Source organism: Nomascus leucogenys, chromosome 14, assembly GCF_006542625.1.
Source record: "Nomascus leucogenys isolate Asia chromosome 14, Asia_NLE_v1, whole genome shotgun sequence".
NCBI classification, from domain to species: Eukaryota; Metazoa; Chordata; class Mammalia; order Primates; family Hylobatidae; genus Nomascus; species Nomascus leucogenys.
Window position 1 is genome coordinate 89,304,967 of NC_044394.1, and position 13,450 is coordinate 89,318,416.

Genomic DNA, 13,450 nt, shown 5'->3' on the forward strand with positions numbered 1-13,450 from the left:
TAAAAAAAAATCCAGTCTATTCTACAAATCACTCAACCGCATTCCAGGCCAGAGTGACATTAAAAACTCTCAATCATAATCATTAGGGAAGTACAAATTGAAACCACAGTAAGATAACACTACATAGCTAGCACAATGACTTTCAAAAACTGGCAACATGCTAACAGTTTCTTTATTTCTTTATTTATTTTTATTTTTTTGAGACAGGGTCCCCCTCTGTCACCCAGACTGTGCAGTGGCATGATCACAGCTCACTGCACCCTCTACCTCCCAGGCTCAAGCAATCCTCCCACCTCAGCCTCCCAAGTAGCTGGCACTACAGGTGCACACCATGATGCCAGGCTAATTTTGTATTTTTTATACAGATGGGGTTTTGCCATGTGGCCCAGGCTGGTCTCAAACTCCTGAGCTCAAGCGACCCTCCCGCCTGGGCCTCCCAAAGTGTTGGGATTACAGGCAGGAGCCACCATGCTCAGCCTTTAAAAGGAAGAAAAAATAATAAAGGCAAGTGAAGGTATGAAGAAGGAGGAGGAGGAGGAGAAGGAGAAGAAAAGAATTGAGAACCCTTGCTAACCAGCCACTCCAGGTGAAATTTTGACCCCTTTGGTCTTGCCCATCACTCAGAGCCATTTCTGTGGTTTGCAACCAGGAACTCCAAGTGACATGGGAATATTACTGGATTTAATTGAGTCCACCCTCAATCAAATCTAGCCTCAGGGGTTCTTCCCCCACTCAGGTGGGCATTCTCCTCCATAGATCATCTTTTTTTCTTTTTTTTTTTTTTTTTTTTTTTGAGACGAAGTCTCACTCTGTCACCCAGGCTGGAGTGCAATGGTGCGATCTTGGCTCACTGCAACCTCCACCACCCAGGTTCAAGCAATTCTCCTGTCTCGGCCTCCCAAGTGGTTGGGACTACAGGTACATGCCACCATGCCCGGCTAATTTTTTTGTATTTTTAGTAGAGATGGAGTTTCACCGTGTTAGCCAGGATGGTCTCATCTCCTGACCTTCTGATCCACCCCCGTCAGCCTCCCAAAGTGCTGGGATTATAGGCGTAAGCCACCACACCCATCCCTTAGATCATCTTAATGCCAGGAAATCTTACAAGGTCTCTGTGCATTCACCCCACCATGGCATGGAAAAAAACATAACATTGTCCTGAGGAACTTGACCACTAACATACCTAAGTGGAAAAATACCCATTCATCCCTGACCATTGTTTACATTCTCTAAATTAAGCTTAACATCCTCCCTAGTTCCACCAGTAATCATGTTTTTAAAATGCTGTCGCCGGGCGCGGTGGCTCACGCCTATAATCCCAGCACTTTGGGAGGCCGAGGCGGGCGGATCACGAGGTCAGGAGATCGAGACCACGGTGAAACTCCGTCTCTACTAAAAATACAAAAAAATTAGCCGGGCGCAGTGGCGGGCGCCTGTAGTCCCAGCTACTTGGGAGGCTGAGGCAGGAGAATGGCGTGAACACGGGAGGTGGAGCTTGCAGTGAGCCGAGATGGTGCCACTGCACTCCAGCCTGGGTGACAGAGTGAGACTCTGTCTCAAAAAAAATAAAAAATAAAATAAAATAAAATGCTGTCAATTGTTTTCCAGTGATGCGTATTGATGCCTGTAGTGATTGGGCATTTGCTTTTAAATCTACTGCAGCAAAGAAAAACAATTCGTTCCACCATTGTGTCTACTTTTGTGTGTGTGTGAAAACTTTTATAGTAAACATTTTGAGAAATAAGTCTGGATGTATAAAGAAAAAATATTCTCGGCCGGGCACAGCGGCTCACGCCTGTAATCCCAGCACTTTGGGAAGCCAAGGTGGGCAGATCACGAGGTCAGGAGATCAAGACCATCCTGGCTAACAGGGTGAAACCCCGTCTCTACTAAAAAATAAAATAGCTGGGCGTGGTGGTGGGTGCCTGTAGTCCCAGCTATGCGGGAGGCTGAGGCAGGAGAATGGCGTGAACCCGGGAGGCAGAGCTTGCAGTGAGCCAAGATCGTGCCATTGCACTCCAGCCTGGGGGACAGAGTGAGACTCCGTCTCAAAAAAAAAAAAAGAAAAAACACACACACACACACACACATATACATATACTTACTAAATAAAACAGTTTAAAAAAATTTTTTTTTTGGGGGACGGAGTCTTGCTCTGTCGCCCAGGCTGGAGTGCAGTGGCGCAATCTCTGCTCACTGCAAGCTCCACCTCCCAGGTTCACGCCATTCTCCTGCCTCAGCCTCCCGAGTAGCTGGGACTACAGGTGCCCGCCACCATGCCCGGCTAATTTTTTGTATTTTTAGTAGAGACGGGGTTTCACCGTGTTAGCCAGGATGGTCTTGATCTCCTGACCTCGTGATCCGCCCACCTGGGCCTCCCAAAGTGCTGGGATTACAGGCGTGAGCCACGTATCCCTGATCAATTTGAGGGTTCCCTGGTAGGTTCTTCGCTGTGACGTCTCCATATAGAAACAATGTCCTGTTCTCCTTTATGTCCACCATAAAAGGAAGACTCACAGGTCTGTGGCTGTCATGGCCCTCCCTGGCACCCTTTTTCTGAGTTCAACCGTCAGTCATCCAACAAACATTTATTGAGGCCAGGTGCAGTGGCTCACACCTGTAATCCCAGCACTTTGGGAGGCTGAGGCAGGTGGATCACCTGAGGTCCTGAGTTTGAGACAGGCCGGGCCAACATGGTGAAACCCTGTCTCTACTAAAAATACAGAAATTTAGCTGGGCGTGGTGGTGGGCACCTGTAATCCTAGCTACTTGGGAGGCTGAGGCAGGAGAATCGCTTGAACTCAGGAGGTGGAGGTTGCAGCGATCCAAGATCACGCCATTGCACTCCAGCCTGGGCAACAAGAGCGAAACTCCATCTCAAAAAAAAAAAAAAAAAAAATTACTGAGCATCTGCTAGTAGCAGGTACCATTCAAGGGGCTAGTGCCTCAGCTACAAAGGCAAGTTTCTACTGTGGAGAGAGGGAGACACTGAGGGCAACAATACAGGCCATAGAGACTCACGGGGTCGAGAGAGGAAGTCTGTCCAGGGCCCTGGTGGAAACAGAGAAGGAAAGACTCGACAGAGTTGAGGAAGCCAGGCTGAGGCTGGAGGATGACAGAGGGTATCAGCCAAGGTCTCAACAGAAACACACGGAACAATGGAACATTCATACAGGGTAACCAAAGAGAGTTTATCAAGGGGCAATTTACAAAAAGAAGGGATGACAAAAAGGTCCATGGAGCACTCTGGGGCTGGAAGCAGTGGAGAACGTTGCCTGGACGGGGTCAGGGATGGAATGGTTGTCAGAACCTGGAGAAAGGCTGCTGCAGAAGAGGCCCAGCAGGAGATGAGGCCTCCCAGGGTCTGGAAGGGACGGAGCTGTGGAATACCCCACCTTTACTCCACTGCCCTCAAAATTCCTGCTGGCGCTTCCCATCAGATAAACCCACAGAAAACAAGACAGCAAGGGACCCCACAGAAGCTCAGCCTGCTGGGGCATGGAGCAGACTGCAAAAGATGGAAAGAGGTCTGAAGGGTAAAGAAAAAATTTCCAGGCCAGGCGCAGTGGCTCACACCTGTAATCCCAGGACTTTGGGAGGCTGAGGCTGCCGAATCACTGGAGGTCAGGAGTTCGAGACCAACCTTGCCAACATGGTGAAACCCTATCTCTACTAAAAATACAGAAAAAAAAATTAGCTGGGCATGGAGGCATGTGCCTGCAGTCTATGCTACTTGGGAGGCTGAAGCAGGAGAATCACTTGAACCCAGGAGGAGGATGTTGCAGTGAGATGAGATCATGCCACTGCAATCCAGCCTGGGTGACAGAACAAGACTCTGTCTAAAAAAAAAAAAAAAGAAAGAAAACAAATTTCCAGAATCTGGTTATTAGAGGGAGCAAGCAGAAAGAAGGCCCAGAAGTGAAGAGAGCCTGGCTCATCCAGAGAACAGAAACACCTGGTTGAGCCGGGCATGGTGGCACGCACCTATAATCCCAGCTGCTCAGAGGCTGCGGTGAGAAGATCATTTGAGCCCAGGAATTCAAGGCCAGCCTGGGCAACATAGTGAGACCTTGTCTCTACGAAAATTAAAATAAAATAATTAACCGGGCAAGGTGGCATGCACCTGTAGGCCCAGCTACTCAGGAGACTGAGGTCGGGGATGGTTTGAGGTCGGGGATGGTTTGAGTCCAGGTGTTCAAGGCTGTGGGGATCCATGATCACGCCACTATGCTCTAGCCTGGACCACGGAGTGAGACCTTGTCTCTAAATAAATACATAAATAAATAAGACCAGGTATAGTGGCTCATGCCTGTAATCCCAGAACTTTGGGAGGCTGAGATGAGAGGATTGCTTGAGGCCGGGACTTTGAGACCAGCCAGGGCAACATAGTGAGACCCTGTCTCTATTATAATATTTTTATTTTATTTATTTATTTTTTTTTTATTTTGAGACAGAGTCTCTCTCTGTCGCCCATGCTGGAGTGCAGTGGCGCTGTCCCAGCTCACTGCCATCTCCGCCTCCTGGGTTCACGCCATTCTCCTGCCTCAGCCTCCTCAGTAGCTGGGACTACAGGCGCCCGCCACCACACCCAGCTAGTTTTTTGTATTTTGTTTAGTAGAAATGGGGTTTCACCATGTTAGCCAGGATGGTCTCGATCTCCTGACCTCGTGATCCGCCCACCTCGGCCTCCCAAAGTGCTGGGATTACAGGCGTGAGCCACCGCGCCTGGCCTATTATAATATTTTTTAAAATCAAAAAAAGAGACAGGAGGGAGGGAGGGAAGAAGACAGACACCTGATTTGAGTGAAATGTAGAGAGACAGGAGATACGCTTGAAGTGGACCAGGAGCAGACCATAGAGGGCTGCATACATCCTGATAAGAGGCATTAATCTTATTCCATGAACAACAAAGAGCCTGAGAAGCAGGGGAGCGATGTCATGAGATATCATTAGATCTTAATGAAGCCATCCTGGCTGCAGCAGGAGAGAGAAATGACCTGAACATGGGGAATCCAGCTGGGAGGTGAGAGCTGATGAGGGCTGAACCAAAGCAGTCACAGGTGGATGGAGAGGAAGCAGGCAGATGGTATTGACGAGGTGGACTCTTGGAACTTGATTTTCTATCTCGTATGTGTTCTAGGTACCATTGCTGCATAACAACCTTTCCACCAAACTTGGTGTAAAACTATAACCATTTTATTATGTTCACAAATTCCATGGGTCAGGAATTCAGACAGGACTCAGCTGCAGTGGCTGGTCTGTGTTTCACAATGTCTGCGGTCTCAGCTGCAAACACCAGAATGGCTGGTGCTGGGGTTAACTTGGAACAGCTGGGGGCTGAAATCACCAGGTGGCTTTACTCATACATCTGATGCCTGAGTTGGCAGGACCCAAAGGCTGGGTTCAGCTGGGGCTGAAGACAGACACACCAACGCCTGACCTCTCCATGTGGCTTAGGCCTCTCTCAGCAAGGACACTGGGCTCTGTGAGGGAACACCCAAAAGATGCATATGAAAATAGGAGGGGGACACAGTAGCTCACACCTGTGATCCCAGCACTTTGGAAGGCCAAGGCCAGAGGATCGCTTGAGCCCAGGAATTCAAGACCAGCCTGGGCAACATAACAAGACTCCGTTTCTATAAAAAATAAAAGGCCGGGCGCGGTGGCTCATGCCTGTAATCCCAGCACTTTGGGAGCCCGAGGGGGGTGGGGGTTGGATCACAAGGTCAGGAGTTCAAGACCAGCCTGGCCAAGATGGCGAAACCCATCTCAACTAAAAATACAAAAATTAGCTGGTCGCGGTGGCAGGTGCCTGTAATCCCAGCTACTCGGGTTGGGGCGAGATCATGCAGCTACTTGGAAGGCTGAGGCAGGAGAATCACTTGAACCTGGGATGCGGAGGTTGCAGTGAGCCAAGATCGTGCCACTGCACTCCAGCCTTGGTGACGGAGTGAGACTCTGCCTCAAAAAAAAAAAAAAAAAAAAAAAAAAAAGTCTCTTTCCCTGAGAGATTTCCCAGCTCCACCATTGTTACTTCAGTCCCCCGTGTTCTTAACACTATTGTAAATATTTTTGCTTTTTTTTTTTTTTTTTTTTTTGAGACGGAGTCTTGCTCTGTTACCCAGGCTGGAGTCCAGTGGTGCCATCTCGGCTCACTGCAACCTCCGCCTCCTGGGTTCACACCATTCTCCTGCCTCAGCCTCCCGAGTAGCTGGGACTACAGGCACCCACCACCACGCCCGGCTAATTTTTTTTGTATTTTTAGTAGAGACAGGATTTCATCCTGTTAGCCTGGATGGTCTGGATCTCCTGACCTCGTGATCTGCCTGCCTCGGCCTCCCAAAATGCTGGAATTACAGGCATGGGCCATCGCGCCCAGCCTATTTTTGTCTTTTTAATTGTTTGATGTCTGTCTCTTCTTCTGAAATTCAAGCTTCCTGTGAGCAAGGACTGATTACATCTTGTTCTCTGTATCCTCAGCACTCAGCACCATGTCTAACACATCATAAATATTTATTGGATAAATGAATGACAGTAACTCCTGGGCTTCCAGCTTGGGTGATTACAGGAGGAGGAGCCCTTGATCGCCCACTTTAGTAAACAGGAATGACACATTTTGGCCAACTGTTTCTCAGATTTTTTTTTTTTTTTTTTTGAGATGGAGTCTGTCGCCCAGGCTGGAGTGCAATGGCACAATCTCGGCTCACTGCAACCTCCGCTTCCCGGGTTAAAGCGATTCTCCTGCCTCAACCTCCCAGGTAGGTGGGATTACAAGCTCTCACCACCATGCCCAGCCAATTTTTGTATTTTTAGTAGAGACGGGATTTCACCATGTCGCCCGGCTGATCTGGAACTCCTGACCTCGTGATCCACCTTCCTAGGCCTCTCCAAGTGCTAGGAATACAGGCGTGAGCCACCGCGCCTGGCAGATTCATCTTTGAATAGTTTTAGGAGTTTTTCAGGCAGGGCAGGTGGATCTGACCTGGGGCAAAGGGATAAGGAACGCTGTGAATTGTGGAGTTAGGGGGTCATTGGGAAGAAGGACGAAGAAGGAAGGCCAAGAAAAATGGCTTAGAACATTTCTTCATTCACTGGGAGACCTGCCATGTGCCAGCCAGAGTCCCTGACCTCAAGGAGTTCTCAGTCTGCCGGGAAGCAGAAGGGTCCCACGCAGAGGGCCTCCATGCTGTGACGCGGCTGTGCTAGAGGCGCGGGAGCCCAGGCAGCCCTCAGTGGGCAAATGCCCCTGGGGCTCCTCCCCAGGTCTCTTCTCCCAAGGCTGAGCCTTGACTGCAGGCTCCACCTGCCTCCCCAGCCAGAAAGGTAAAGTCCCTGCACTGGCATCCCCAGCCTGCCTTAGGAGCCCTGCCAGAGACGGGGTAGTGAGGGGCAAGGAATAGTTCCTCCAGGTGAAAACCGATCATAAGGCCCTAATAGTCACTGACTAGTGCTCGGCAGACCCCAGCGCTGATCTAAGGCCTGGGCGCGCATGAACTCGTCGTACCCTCCCAACCAGCCCAGGAGGTATCAGAGGAGTAAGGTTGGATATCATCAGCACAAGTCTCCTAAAGGTCACCCCACTGATGACAGGCCTGGAGGGTTCACACTGCAGAGATTTGAGGTAGACATATGGAGGCACTTCTGGACCACAAGAACCATGAGAATCTGAAATAATGTATCCTTCAGAGCACACGATTGTCTGGAACAAACTCAGGCGGTGCTGGGGGAGAGGGGGATGGGCAGCAGATGACCTCACTCACTCCAGTGTCCTGAGCGCCTTACCCCGCCAGGCGCTGACCTCAGACTGGCGGAGGGGACAGATGGGGCGAGATCATTCAGTACAGTGTGCGCCCAGCGCTGGAGCGAACGTGTCCGGGGACAGGGAGGGAGGCGCCGCTTGCAGGGGTGTGGGGACTCGAGGAAGGTTTGCAGGTGTCGCCCGATCCTTTAACCTCAACCCGAGACGCGCAGCGCGTGAGGTCGGTCGACGCCCTTCGCCTCCCGCAACGCCGCTGTGCGGTTGGGGGCGGTGCGGTCCCTCTGCCGCCCGCGCAGCCCGCGAGCCGTCACTTCCTGTGGGCTGGGCCGAGCCGGGCTGCGCGCGGAGGTGGGGGATGCAGGCTGGGGGTGAGCAGCAGCGATGGTGCCATCGGCTGTCGCATCGGCGTTCCCAGCCCCGCCCCGCGCCTAAGCGGCGCTCGCTGGGAGGGCCTGGCCATCTTCGCGCGGTGGCCGGGAGCTCCCGGGGTCCCCTGCCTGTGCCCCGTTCCCTCATCCAGGACCTGGGCTGGAGGTGCTAGGGAGCTCTGGGAGCCTGGGGTGCACGCAGGGAAGTGCTCTCGGCCGCCAGGGTCACAAGACTCCAGGGCTTCACAGTGCCCAAGGCTTGAGGGGCATCGAGCCCACCGGGGGTTCTTTGCCATCAGCGCCATGTTTTGATGCCCGCGGCAAGGAATACCACGAAATAGGTTTCCTGACACTCAGGTGAGGTGCCAAGTCCTGGGTTACCAAGGTCAGGTCAGGTAGTCTGTACTTGCCACCCCTGGGTGGGCTTTCCACCCTGCTTGACTACATCACAGGAAAAGGCTTGAAATGGATCCGGGGCTTGTTGAGCTGTAGCTCATGGAGGCTGAAGAATTTCCTCCTTGAAGGCAGACCTGATTTTCCTCCTCATGGAAGAGTTTAGGCCAGCCATAGGGAGTTTTTCTTCTAATTATTTTATTTTATTTTATTTATTTTATATGTTATGTTATGTTATGTTTGTTATGTTATGTTATGTTATGTTATTTTTGAGACAGAGTCTCACTCTGTTGCCCAGGCTGGAGTGCAGTGGGGCCATCTCAGCTCACTGCAACCTCTGCCTCCCAGGTTCAAATGATGCTCCTGCCTCAGCCTCCTGAGTAGCTGGGATTACAGGCGTGCACCACCACGCCCATCTAATTTTTGTATTTTTGGTAGAGATGGGGTTTCACTGTGTTGGCCAGGCTGGTCTAGAACTCCTGAGCTCAAGTGATCCGCCCGCCTCGGTCTCCCAAAGTGCTGGGATTACAGGCGTGAGCCACTGTGCCTGGCTTCTTCTTCTTTAGTAAGTAAACTATTTTATCAAAGTATAATGTATCTTCAGAATAATGCACACATCTTAAGTGTACAGGTGGGTGAATTTTCACAAAGTGAACACACCTGTGTAACCAGCACCCAGATCAGGAGATAGAATTCTCCCGAATGGGAGTTAGTGTTTAATGGTAGAGAGTTTCAGTTTTACAAGATGAAAATAGCTATGGAGATGGATGGTGGTGATAGTTGTACGTTATAAATGTATTGAATACCACTAAACTGTACACTCAAAAACGTTAAATGGTAAATCTTATGTGTATTTCGCCACAATTGTAGAAAAAAAAAATCAGCTAGGTGTGGTGGCACAAGCCTGCAGTCCCAGCCATTTAAGAGGCTAAAGCCCAAGACTTTGAGGTTACAGTGAGCTATGATTATGACACTGCACCCAGCCTGGGACCCCATCTCAAAAATAAGTTTAAAAAAGTTTAGAAAAAGATTCCCAGCAGCTTAGAATTCTCCACATGCCTTCCCAAAGCCAAACGCTATCTTGATTCATTTTGCCAGTTTTTAACTTTATTATTATTTATATTTTATAGAGACAGAAGTTGGCTGTGATGCTCAGGCTGGTCTCGAACTCCTGACCTCTAGTGATCCTCTTGCCTCACCCTTCCGAGTAGCTGGGATTCCAGACACATGAACTTTTTTTTTTTTTTGAGATGGAGTCTCGCTCTGTCGCCCAGGCTGGAGTGCAGTGACGCAATCTCAGCTCACTGCAAGCTCCACCTACCGGGTTCACACCATTCGCCTGCCTCAGCCTCCTGAGTAGCTGGGACTGCAGGTGCCTGCCACCACACCTGGCTAATTTTTTTTTTAATTTTTTTAGTCGAGACGGGGTTTCACCGTGTTAGCCGGGCTGGTCTCGATCTCCTGACCTCGTGATCCACCTGCCTCGGCCTCCCAAAGTGCTGAGATTACAGGAGTGAGCCACCACACCCAGCCATTAACTTTATATAAAATGGAATCGTGCAGTGCTGTGATAGAATCATAACCACCAAAGATAACCACATCCTAACCCCCAGAATCTCTGCCCAACATAAGAGACTTTGCAGATGTGATTTAGTTAAGGACATTGAGACAGGGAGATTATCCTGGATTATTCAGTGTGCCCAGTTTAAGCAGAAGAGTCCTTTATAAGAGGGAGGTGTAAAACGTAAGAGTGATGGGATGTGAAAAGGACTCCACCTTCTGTTGCTAACTTTGAAGATGGGCAAAGAGGCCATGAGCCAAGGACTATAGGTGGCCTCTAGAAGGTGCAAAAGACAAGGAAACAGATATTCCCCTGGAGCCTCCAGAAGGAACACAGCTTCTACCAATGCTTTGACTTTAGCCAGTGATCCTTGGCAGACTTCTACAGAATTGTAAAATCATAAATTTGTGTTGTTTCAAGCCATTAAATTTGGGGTCATTTGTTACAGAAGCAAGAAGAGACAAATACAGGTATTTACTCTTTGTGTCTGGCATCTTTCACTCAACTTTTTTTTTTTTAACCCAAGCCCATGACAGTAGATCATTGTATTTGTACTATATAACATTCCATTACATGAACATGCCACATATTCTTCGTCAACTGTTTTTTTTGTTTGTTTGTTTGTTTGTTTGTTTTTTGAGACAGAGTCTCACTGTTGCCCAGGCTGGAGTGCAGTGGCGCGATCTCGGCTCACTGCAGGCTCCGCCCCCCAGGGTTCACGCCATTCTCCTGCCTCAGCCTCCCGAGTAGCTGGGATTACAGGCGCCCACCACCTCGCCCAGCTAATTTTTTGTATTTTTAGTAGAGACGGGGTTTCACCGTGTTAGCCAGGATGGTCTCGATCTCCTGACCTTGTGATCCACCCGCCTCGGCCTCTCAAAGCGCTGGGATTACAGGCGTGAGCCACCGCGCCTGGCCCATCAACTGTTGATGGACATTTGTGTTGTTTCCAGTGTGGGCGCTTATGAATACTGTGGCTATGAACATTCTTGTACATGTCTTTGAGATAAGGTATGTACATATTTCTGTTGCACATATATAGGAATAGAATTGCTGGGTTATAGGGTATGCATGTATAGTGGCTGCTGTGATGCATCCCCAACTCTTTCAGAACAAAAGGACCTATTCCCTTAGCTGCTGGGAGGACCCCTGGCTGGCAGTCCCAGCTGCCAGGCCTCTGTGCAAACTAGTCTCAGCTGAAAAGAACTCATCTGGCCAACGTTACACATGCCTCCTAGGAACGACCTGCATCATTCAATGACTGGTTGATACGTAAGGGTGGGGGATATAAAGGCCCCCTCCCCCACTGATACTTGGAAGAGCTTTGAAGGGTCACCCCAGATTCAAAGTTCTTCAGGGATCAGAGGAGGCTTTTGCAGAGGTTGCATCCCAACCCAGCTTCTCCCTCACCAACCCTGCTTCCCTTCCTTTCCTGCAGGTTTTGATCATGAGAGCACTCCCTAGTCAACTTCCTTTCTTTTTTTTCCCTCTAATCCAATATGATTGATATCCCTAATCAACTTCCTGCATGCTAATCTCCATCTCAGGATCAGCTGCCTGGGAACACAACCTACAACAGCTTACGTTATTCAGCTTTCATGATTATCAACCAGTTTTTTTTTTTTCCGAAACGGAGTCTTGCTCTATCACCCAGGCTGGGTGCAGTGGCACAATCTCAGCTCACTGCAACTTCCACCCCCCAGGTTCAAGCGATTCTCCTGCCTCAGCCTCCCGAGTAGCTAGGACTACAGGCATGTGCCATCATGCCCAGCTAATTTTGTATTTTTAGTAGAGACGGGGTTTCACCATGTTTCCCAGGCTGGTCTTGAACTCCTGACCTCAAGTGATCCACCCGCTTTGGCCTCCCAAAGTGTTGGGATTACAGGCATGAGCCACCTCGCCCGGGCAGTTTTCTAAAGTGGTTGTCATCCTATGTATTCCCTCCAGCAGGGTGAGAGAGTTCCAGTTGCTCAAGGTTCTTGCCAACAGTAGGTATTTTTTGTCTTTTTTTTTTTTTAAACAGGGTCTTGCTCTGTCACCCAGGCTGGAGTGCAGTGGCATGACCACAGCTCCCTGCAGCCTCAACCTCCTAGGCTCAAGCAATTCTCCCACCTCAGTCTCCCAAAGTAGCTGGGACTACAGGCGTGTGTCACCATGCCCACCTACTTTTTATTTTTAAATTTTTTTTTAGAGATAGGATCTTGCTATGTTGCCCCGGCTGGTCTTGAACTCCAGGCTCAAGTGATCCTCCCAACCTCGGCCTCCCCAAAGTGCCGGGATTATAGGCATGAACCACCATGCCTGGCCTGTCTTTTTTTTTTTTTTTTCTAAAGCCACTCTGGTGATTGGGTAGTGATACCTCATTGTGGTTTTAATTTGCATTTTTCTGATGGCTAAAGAAGTTCAGTACCTTGTTGCATATTTATTGAGTTATTTGTTTATCCTCTTTAGTGAATTGCCTGGTCAAATCTTTTACCCACTTTTCTACTGGGTTGCGTGCCTTTTTCTTATGACTATGCAGATGTTCTTCCTATATTCTGGATACAAGTCATTCGTTGGATATATCATAACATTATTCAGAGATTCTCAACGGCACCAGCACATTAGGGTCCCAATAAAAATGAGTTACATGAATGCTTGAGTCCGAAAACTCCTCTAAGGAAAGAATGCTTGGACAGATGCAAGTGTGTATAGTTTTAATGGGTATAATTGGATATAGGATATGGGTCCCAAGGAAAGGAAAACAGAACCTTGAATGCAGGTAACACACCTTCAAACTTTGCCACTTTCGGCCTGTGGTTTCTAGCCACAGGCACTTAAACACGCAAGTTCCCAAAGGCAACTGTAAATTAGTATTCATTCGTTCAAAGAATGTCGATGGAAGGTATAAATGACCAGCATGTTGTTTGTTTTTTGTTTGTTTGTTTGTTTTTTAAGGCAGAGTCTCCCTCTGTCGCCCAGGCTGGAGTGCAGTGGCGCTATCTTGGCTCACTGCAACCTCTGCCTCCAGGGTTCAATCGATTCTCCTGCCTCAGCCTCCCAAATAGGCATGCGCCACCATGCCCGGCTAATTTTTGTATTTTTAATGGAGACGGGGTTTCCGCCATGTTGGCCAGGCTGGTCTCGAAACCCCTGACCTCAGGCGATCTGCCCGCCTTGGCCTCCCAAGGTGCTGGGATTACAGGAGTCAGGCATCGCGCCCGACTGGTGAGCAGCCTGTTCTAGGAGGTGAGTAGCCAGCTGTGAAAGACAATATTCTTGCTTCCAGGAGATCTAGGAGAGACGACAACTTCTAAAATAACATAATTTTAGACATGAGATATAAACTGAATCGGTCGTGGGGGGAAGTAGGACGAAAGGGTTGATCGA

The 13,450-nt window shown here is 49.3% G+C and overlaps 1 protein-coding gene across 1 annotated transcript in view; it reads right to left on the reverse strand.

Annotated features, from left to right (window-relative positions):
• HID1 (HID1 domain containing) overlaps window positions 1-3,407 on the reverse strand; it is a 28,194-nt gene extending 24,787 nt beyond the window's left edge. The window contains exon 1 of the mRNA XM_030827376.1: window positions 3,402-3,407. The gene's annotated coding sequence lies outside the window, so the exon portion shown is untranslated. The remainder of the gene's footprint in view (window positions 1-3,401) is intronic.
• Window positions 3,408-13,450: the final 10,043 nt, after the last annotated feature.